Genomic DNA, 9,066 nt, shown 5'->3' with positions numbered 1-9,066 from the left:
TGCGGCTGTTGCGGTAGGATGTCGACCATGGTTTTACTGATCGTTTTATTACCAAAACGTTTTACGCCTTTAAACAAGACAATACAAACAAACCTAGACTCATTGCTTCCGCCGTCGGGTAATATATTTATTATTAAAGAATGATTTTTATTTTTAATTCAGTCGTTATTTTACGCCTATAAAGAATGCAATCAATCAGAAATTTATCTTGAAACTCCTTCTGCGGAATTCCTGTCGTTTTGAGCTCCTAAATAATGAGGTTCTAAATTCTTAATATTTCATGTTGTATGTTGTTCTTTAACAAATCTTCATCATTATTCTAAGACTGTCTAAATATTGTAACTAAATTTGTAATACGTACAAAAACTAACTTTAACAAATAATGTTGTTTTAAAATAAAATTTAATTTCAAATATAAATCTCAAAAATACACTCTTATCTAATTTATTTATCTATTTCTAATACCCATTTAATAGAAATAATTATGTGTTAGTAGTATATATAATATTTTTGCCTGAAATGAAATAAAATAAACATAGTATATCCATCTGGGCTAGCGTCGCGTTGTAGTTGAAAGAGCTGATTTAAATGCTAGTCGATGTGCCCTTGACCGAGCTTCGTCTTTTCGAGGACAAATCTCAGAAACGTATAAGTTCGTTCACCCTTACATTTCTTTTTCTAATTTTTAAAAGTGTTTCACAATACGAATTAACATTGTAGTTTTCAATAATAAATTTTATTTTTTGTTTTTATTTTTTAATGAAAAATATTTATTATTGCCAATCATAATCATAATTATGATTAATTTTAATTCTTTTGTTCTACTAAATATTTCTAAACTTAAGCAACATTTATAAAATAATTTAAAGTGTTATAATAGAAAGAAAATATACGAATAGGTATGCTTATGATAGAGAAGAATGAATTTTACAAATCAAAATGAATATATCATATCTTTTAGGAATGTATATAGTTCACACCACACCTTACATGTCGTTTATTAAACCCTTATATATATATATAACCTATAACCTATAATTGTAGAGTAGAACTGGTATTTAAATTTGAAAATCACTACAAATAGAGAGATCTATCAGTACGAATCAAAAGAAAGTAAAAATAAATTTTAAAAAATACACATATAAAAATGAAAATAAATATATTAAATTAATAATAGTGGAAAAATAAACAAAAATATCTATAACCCTTATATATACCCTATGACCCTTACATATAACATATGACTCTAATATATAATCTATAACTCTAATATATAATCTATAACCCTTATATATAACCTATATATTAATTGTTAGTTCAAGTAAAATAAAAAAAATGTATATTAAAAAAAAATTACACATATAAAAATGAAAAATAATTATATAAATTTTTTTAAAAAAAATAGACAAAAATAAAATAATAAAGTATATATAATCATGAATAAATAAGAAATAATGACATTGATTTCCCATGATGTTTTATAGCACTAACCAAGATTCTAGGAATAAATAGGCTATAAAATTACGTACAAATAAAAATAAAAAATATCGCAGCTTTCATTTACTAACCTATTTACGTTCCCAAAATTTGTACAGATTTACTTAAACCACTCTCAACTGGTGTTAATATTGATGTTATTTTTGTGGTTTTCGAAAAACAAATCTAAAACCATGAAAGGCGAAAATTGTGAACAAAAATTTTTTATTTTTCTGTTGCTCTAAAAATCCGTACTTTAAGGTTTCTTGAGGTGTTTATAACAAATATAACATTTAGATAGATAATGAATATAGATAATGAAGCCGTCATGCAATCGGAAAAGAGATGATATGGATATATCTATTGTTCCTTTTTTCACCTTTAATTATAAATAAAATTCATTAATATACTTAAAAATTCTTTATTATTTATAAAAATAAGAAATCGTTAGTTTTTTTAAATAAACAGAATTAAATGTACTTCAGGGGAAGATTTTTAGAAAATTCGGCATTTAAGCCTCGTTTGACTATTCCAAAAAGAAGAAGTTCTATCTGGTATTATAAGCACTTAATTGCTAATTGATTCACGAAGTTAATCCATAATCGTTAGAGCCGTTTTGAAGTAATTGTGGAAAATCGATTCTATAAGGTACTTCCAGAGGTCGATTTTAGCGAAAAATTGCTATCACATCCCAACCATATTATACCCGCCTTAAGTTTGTAATTTTGACCTCTGACGATTTATCTTTTTTGAACTAGGCTTTTCACACACAGACCATTTAGCGAAACTTAAGACTTTCCATATATAGATAAATGAAAGTAAAAAAATACGAAACGGTAAATATAATTGATAGTTTAGCTAGATTCAGTATTATAGTTGAAAATGGCGTTATAGATAAGTAACACTAGTAACACTACTTCCTCACGAAGTACTGCGCCCTAAACCCTGCAAGGGTTGAAGTTGTGCACATTAGATCTTTTTTTTTTTTAATAATTAATATTTATATTATTATTCAATTAATTTATATTAAATGACTACTTAGTTTAAGTCTAAATTCAACATAGAAATAAAATGGTTCTGCATAATTAGGACATAAATATTAAATAATGTGCACTTTTCAGCATTCATTATATTTATATTTCATTATATGTTGAAGCATGAATTTTTAGTTATAATAGATTTACGAAACTCGTTATTAAAGCTTTATTAAATACAGAAAGTTAAGTATAATAGCTCTGAAAATTATTTGGTATTTTATTGTTTTTGGAATTACAGAAGAAAATGAATTGTATTTTATTTTTTTCATAAATTTCTTGGTTACTTAAACCTAATACCTTACCTTATTAGATTGTATAATGTATTGAAATTATACTGGTATGTTTAAAGCTTAACTTTATTGTCGTAAGACTCCTTTCAGTCTATTTCAAGGTTAGATACGTTAAGATTCATTGATTACATTTTCCTTGTTAGTCATGCATGAATTTTACAAATCAGTATTTCATTGTCTGTTTTAGTGTTCGGAATTTTTGGTGTCGTTTTTTCTTGCAATACAAATTTGTATTCATATTCAAGTGATTAACAGTAGAGAGGTCAACCAATCAGCAATGATTAGACAAATATTCCTATTCCTTTATTAAGATCATTATATTTGGATTTTAAATGATCGTTATGATTTACGAATACCACAAAATAAATAAATAATGTGGTACTAAATTTTTCATCTTGTAATTACTGTATCAACTATATCGTCGTAAATAACATCAACATTTAAATCAAATACAGAATTGATATGTTATTTATTTATTTACTCCCAATGTGGTTATCAATTTTTTTTATATATATAATTATATTGTATAACACAATTGTTTTATTATTATTTGAAAAATACGAATTACAAATGCAATTTCTATAATTCAAAGATGTAATTTAGATTGACAAAGAAATATATTATTTCTATTATCCATTCTTAAAAGGGTATTGTTTGAGTATTCTGAAGATACCTAACTATTTTTTAAATTCATTTACATTTTTTTCTAATATCTAAACCATCATGAGCATACCCAGCGGGGAAAGCGCCCCCCTCCCCCGCCCTAGGAGTGAAAAAAATGTTAATTTAATAACAAATAATTTTTTTCAAGCAAACACTAATTGTAATAATTAATAAAGAACCACGACAATTATATATATATATATATTTTTTTTTTTTTAATGCTCCCCCGCCCCAACGATTGGCTATGGCTCCCCCCGCTCCCGATTGACTATGGCTTCCCCCCTCTCTTAGAAAAAAATAATCAAATTTTAGTAAAATTTATTTTTACTTTAATTAAAGCCACTCTTTAACTATAGCTTGAGCTTACAGTATGTTCTATTTATATATAAGTATATTCGATGACATAGATGTTTATTTTTATCAGATTTAATTGCTATATCCATACAGTTCATGCTTAAAGTAGTAAATATTCCAGCATTTATGTACTATATGTTTTAATTATATTATATAATAGATATTATTATTGTTTCAGGATCTAACGGTCCCGCTGTTAAGGTAAGTGATAATTTCAATTACAAATTTTGTAATAATAAATAGGAAAAAGATCAGCCATAAGTTTTTAAACTAATAATTTTCTTTTTGGATATTTATGTCATATAAATTACCTGAGATTTTGTGAATCGCTATCATCATTTTAATTAAAATCTCAATTTAAATTCGTACAGATTTGCGTATAAATTTTATATATAATCTTCAGCGGATACAATATATATTATTTAAACTATAAATTTTATATTACTATAAAAAAATATAAATATGAACAAAACATTAATTAGAAAATAAATTATAATTAGTAGATAATTGTATCCACTGTATTATTGATTAAATAATCAGATTTTAACATTTAGTTTAAAGGTATATTACATATGAAAAAAATATTTAAAAACATATTTGTTTATGTAATTGATTAATAACTACGTAATATACTTACTATATTTGAATTTAGTTTCGTCTAATTTATTCTTAGGTATATATTTTTAAAATTTTTATTATGAACATTTTAACCGAGTAAGAAAAATACTCTTTCTGAAGAGAATGGAGTGAACTCTTCAAAATTTGAGCTTTTACGGGTCCATATTACCTGAGATCTATTGCCGTTGTCACAGGATGATCTTCGGAGCTCGACTTTACCGTTACTTTTCGTTCTCATTTGCTCATATGATGGCCGTTTATAAAAATTAAGAGCCAATATGTAGTGTTCAAAATCATTATACAAAACGTAAGAAATAACAAATCATTTCTAACATTTTTCGTTTGTTTTTTTTTTTCCTATATAGTAAAATAAATCTGTACTATTACAATGGTGGTGCACGGAGGTGATTTGGTCAGAATCACGCTCGACCGTCAGGGTATCCAAATTTATGAGATTGTGTGAACCCCAGAGTGCTCCGGAACCAACAGGCTCGACTCCAGGATGAATAATCATCTGTCACAGCCGGATTCAAACCTGGGCCTTTGGAGTTACAGCACCACTGAGCAATGCCGCTCCCCGTTTTTTATTAGTTAACTTCTTAAATTCCTTAAATTCATATTATAGCTATTTTATACTTATTTTTGGAAATGTTGTCTTATTAAGAAATCAAGGTATCTTTTAAAACTCTACACTTAAATTATATCTTAAGGGTGTTCGTATAGGAAACAATCTGAATGAATAAAATAATCAGTTTATATGATTATAATTTAAAATAAAATTTGGGCTGACGAGAATCGATTGGTGAACGAACACTGCGGTAATATCGATACTTGTGACGTCATCGGGAACTCCACTCCAACCTGTGATTGACATTCGCCGTGCAATATAGCCACGGTCCTTGGGGTTTTACCGCCTAGGGCTTCGAGATTTAGGAAGAAATCAAATGACTCAAACATATTGTACAGAGACTTTTTCCGAAACTTAGCGGCGTTTACTTTGATGGGCCAACTTCGACGAAACCTTTACTCCCTGACATGTTACTAAAAAGCTGTTACGACGAAGCACAAACCCTTTTCGACAGAAATCTGTGACTAAATCGGTCGTATGACAACCCGCTTCCAAAAAGAACTGTTCCCCGATGTACACAATACCAGGGGAAATCCAGCAGGTGAAGTATGTTGAGTGGTTCCCTCGAAGACCATTTACTTATCCTGTAATTGTCCCGTTCAATTATAGCCAATAATGATCGGGTAATGGAGCTTCCAAGGAACCCGGTTGGAATTATAGCTCTTGTTTATGTTAAGGAGTAAATAAGCAAGGAAGTCGTCGGGGACAGTGTACAATGATATTAATGATAGTTTCATAAACGATGAAAATTATAGTAAGATTTAAATAAAAATAAAAATTTGTCCTTTCAGTAATCTAGATCAATAATGTTGTTATTAAGTCAGTTTGATACTCCAAACAATCTCATTTATATTTTTTTCTTTTAACTGTTAGATTATTTTATGGTTTTCGGAATTGATTTCGCCTTTTTGAACAGACGAACTGATTTTAACACGGTAAGATGTTCGAGATGTCATTATAATTTATGACTACTCAAGTGTGATGAGCCGTGTCCTAAAGATGGTTTTAATAATTTAAGCTTGAAACCATCTAAAATATTTCACTTTTAAAAAAATATTCTAAAATTAATTGATCTCTATAGAAAATAAGACAAAAAAATACTATATTTATCGAACCACCATTTTGCAACAGCATATTTGAGAAACGTACTTCAAACTATATAGTACCATATCTAATCACTCATTTACTAGAAGAACTAATGATTATATCAATCACAAAGGAAACTAAACAAAATATTTGACTTGTTACTTTTTTACATCTATGAATCTCAGTAAATGATTTTGATTCACCAAATGGCCCTATCTGCCAGTAGATTTTCTAAACTCCACTTAATGATCTCAATTCATTATATTACGATTAAAATTAGCTATAGATATGTGTCTTAATATTCTTTGCATTAGATACCATGTTACATATTGTATATATTATTTTATGCAGTATAATATTATATTTATTATATATTTTATTTTTCTTATTATTTTATTCATTGTAAATTCGTATCATTATTATTCATTTCATAAGTTTTTTCAATTATTATTTTAGTATTTTGTAAATTGAATTTTTAGTTTTATCACTAGAGATTAATTAATATAGTGCTGGTCTAGCTTATTAATAGTAGACTCCACCGCGCCTTAGTAATCAAAAGTGTAACTAACACAAATTTCATTTATGTTTATCATTTCTGTGTTATTTTGGCACCGACCGGTATATAATATCATCTGGTCGGACCACATTGGATATACTTTTTTGATTAATTAAAAAATAAATAAAGGTATTGTTATTGAGATACAGTGGTAATAGAGGGTATCATCTATTCGTTTTTATATAAAGAAAATAAAGATACAACACCTCTCCTAGAGATGATCCAATATTAGTCCTTTCTAAATGATGTTCGTTCGGTGTTAGTATTTACGAATTACGAAACGTATTGTTGTATACATAAATTTAGTGTTAAAGTCAATTTGATTCAAATAATTGGTATATCTTTTTTGTATTTCAACCATCACATTAGCTGGTCACATATATCATTAAACTATATTCATATATTTGTTTTTGTCAGCATTTAAATTTAATTTATTGATCTGTATTACAATCTGCCACTACCGTGGAATATAAGTAATAGTGATAAATGATCACATTCAAACCGAAATAATAAATAAATAAAATACAATTTGCTATATCTAATAAACAGAATGATAAATAAAATGAACATAATCAAACCATGAACATAATGAAACAAGTATAACATAAAATAAGTAAAATTTTGAACTAATATAACAATAAAATAAAAGCATTAATCGTATATTATATAATAGAACAAAAACTAAAAAGTTTAGTGAACACACGAAATCTTTAATTGTAAATAAATATATCATTAATAATTTGTGATGAAACTTAAGTGATTCTTTTATGTAACCTTAGTACTTTAAAAAGATTTTCTTAGGATAAATTTTAGATCTAATTTTTCTTAGTCACCTTTCCCAGTGATATATCGCACGTCGAAAATACAAGGGGCTCAACTTAAAATTTATAATTGTTGAATTTTATTAGTTCGATCTCTGTCTTTCCAAATAACAGCCATAGAATTCAAAACAAACAGCGATATACGTGAATTGCTTCCTTAATCTATATCTGACGTTTTTCGAAAAAACAAAAAGTTGTCGAGTTCTTTTCCTTGAATACCCGCAGTGCGATATGGATACACACTATAGAGTAATTTATATTATAGATCATAATTAAAAATTGGGAAGTTTATCAATTTTCTAATATCTCCTAGCGAACAGTATTTCAAGCGAATTGATAAAGAGAACAAAAAAAAAAAAATAAAGAAACAAATAAACCCAAAGTATCAAATTTTAGGTGTTTTTTTTATAGCTATTTATAGACATTATGCAACACCCTGATAGCTTAGGAATAAAGAATATTTTTCACGGCTGACGTTCATTGACAAAGAATTTATGACTCCGTTCTCTGAAAGGCGCACTACTAAATTTACTACATCCATTCATAACTCTATGCGAGATGATTAGTAACTACGAGTACAGTGACTAATCAATGAAAAGTCTTTATCATTTGTTATTCGTGGCAGAAACGTTTCTAGTAGGGAAGGATGGGAGATACGTCACTTCTAAGAATCTTTGGTCGTTAGTCGTCAAATTGACAAGTACATTGACTGGAGTGAATTAGAAAAAAATAAATTAATTATTACATAAATATATTATTAAAAAAAGTAAAACTGTTCATGTATATTGACGGTCCAAAAGTAAAATAATTTAACATAAAATTAATTCCTAGATTTTAAATGAAATAATCGAAATATTTTCGTATATACAGAAATATTTTTATCAAATGAAACATTGATAAAGCAATATTAAATTTCATATTATAAAATATAGAGGAATATGATAAATAAAAAATTAATGCGTAACTGGTCAGGTGGAATTTACAATTAAAACTTTTATTATATTTTATTAATTTATTGTAGAATAATACGACAACTTGCTACAATAAAGGGTATATAATGGGAATAAGTCCTCTAAATGTTCATTTAAACTATATTTATATGACTATATAATAAAAGAAATTATAGAGAGAAAAACTTTATTAAAAAAAGTTGTTCTGCCCAACTATATTGGATTGCTAAATACGTAGCATACTTATACCTAGTTAGACAACTTTTTTTTTATTCTTAAACGTATAGATATAGTATAATGAATTTATAATATAAAATAATACAGGATTTTCTTTTATTATTTTTATTTTTTATTTATTTTCTTTTTCCCCTTTTTTCCTTATTTTTCTTCATTTTATTTTTACAATATTTATCTAATTAATTTTTCTCTTTAACAAACATAAAATAGAACTAAAAAATATAATTTAAAAAAAAATTAAATAATATGTTGTATCAATTTGTATGTGTATATATGTTATATATACACATAAAAATCAATTGTGTTTTCGCACATATGTTGCATATCCTCAAATACATATAATAAAATAA

The 9,066-nt window shown here is 26.6% G+C and overlaps 1 protein-coding gene across 2 annotated transcripts in view; it reads left to right on the top strand.

Annotated features, from left to right (window-relative positions):
- LOC106680845 (uncharacterized) overlaps nt 1-9,066 on the top strand; it is a 304,110-nt gene that overhangs the window by 144,185 nt on the left and 150,859 nt on the right. For both annotated transcript variants that reach the window (XM_014420825.3, XM_014420826.3), the window contains exon 5: nt 3,999-4,021. The gene's annotated coding sequence lies outside the window, so the exon portion shown is untranslated. The remainder of the gene's footprint in view (nt 1-3,998; nt 4,022-9,066) is intronic.

This window comes from Halyomorpha halys, unplaced genomic scaffold (assembly GCF_000696795.3).
Source record: "Halyomorpha halys isolate HHAL.00 unplaced genomic scaffold, Hhal_1.1 Scaffold293.1, whole genome shotgun sequence".
Classification (NCBI taxonomy): domain Eukaryota; kingdom Metazoa; phylum Arthropoda; class Insecta; order Hemiptera; family Pentatomidae; genus Halyomorpha; species Halyomorpha halys.
This window is presented reverse-complemented; position numbering and strand designations above follow the sequence as displayed.